The sequence below is a fragment of the Arachis ipaensis genome, chromosome B07, assembly GCF_000816755.2.
Source record: "Arachis ipaensis cultivar K30076 chromosome B07, Araip1.1, whole genome shotgun sequence".
NCBI lineage: Eukaryota > Viridiplantae > Streptophyta > Magnoliopsida > Fabales > Fabaceae > Arachis > Arachis ipaensis.
This window is the reverse complement of record NC_029791.2, coordinates 3,578,636-3,579,807: the sequence shown is the minus strand read 5'-3', so window position 1 is coordinate 3,579,807 and position 1,172 is coordinate 3,578,636.

Here is a 1,172-nt window from a genome sequence, read left to right as displayed (position 1 = left end):
TTAGGTATGTTTGAATGAATTTAGTTTCTCAACATACAAAAACTATATTAAAAGGGATGAGAGAATTAAATTCATTCACTAAACATCACTCAATAGTAGGTAGTTGAAATCCTATTGTAGGAAAGATAAAATTCCGACTCTAAGAGATTGAAGAGCATGCATTTATGGATGTGGGATTAAAAAGGCATGGTCATGGCTAGGGATCTCAACGGGGTAGGATGGGATGAGGCGAGAGATGTTTTATTGTTTTCCATCTTTGTTTTTAGATTTATTTTCTGTCTTTGCTTTTATTTTCTGTCGTAAGAGAATATTGCTTCTCATCTTTATTTTTCATAGGGTTTCATTTTCAACATGGACCCCATTTTCTATCTATTTAATAATTCTAACTAATTATTAATTTTTATATGAATAAAGCTGCAAGTATCTATCCTATACAAAAACAGCAAGATTTTATACAAAAAATCTAAATGATAAGATGGTAACTTCTTTCGAAATAAAGTAGTGAGGGAACGTAACGGCGAGCCAAAAGATAGAGTAGTGGATGGAGTGGGAGACGCGACAATAGAGAAGAAAATAGACACGACGGCATAGTTACGGAAAGGAACGCCACAAATAGAGAGTACGTCGCGGTGAGGTGATGGCACGGTGAGGTGTGACGATGCAGTGAGAAAGGAGAGTGGCAAAGGGATGACTGTAAAAAGGTTGGATGGAGTATGAAGTATAAAGTATGGACATCGTTAAGGATCTCTAAATTGAAGAAGGGTTAACAAATGAGGATTAGAAGTTTTAGATTTATATATATATTGGGTTTCAGAGATTAGCAGAAATAGAACGGAAATCCCTGTTCAAGTTCCTGCGCCTATTTCAAGAAAATTTTGTCTCCCATTCTCATTCCTGCAAAAAAATTCTCTACAATTGGATCTCCATTTGGAGCAGTCCAGAGAATTTTGCCATCCATAGTCATGGCTTCACACTAATGATAGAGTATGGAAATTCTTTTGTACAACTTACTAGGACAAATGGCATTTAATTTATAAGTAATGGTTTAATTTGGGGTATAGTCTCCTTTGCTAGATGCTTATTAAAAATTTATATTTAAAAAAATTGAAGTTTTACCATTGTAATAGATTAATAGTTATAATTTTTTATCACTATTTTTAGAATTAATTACA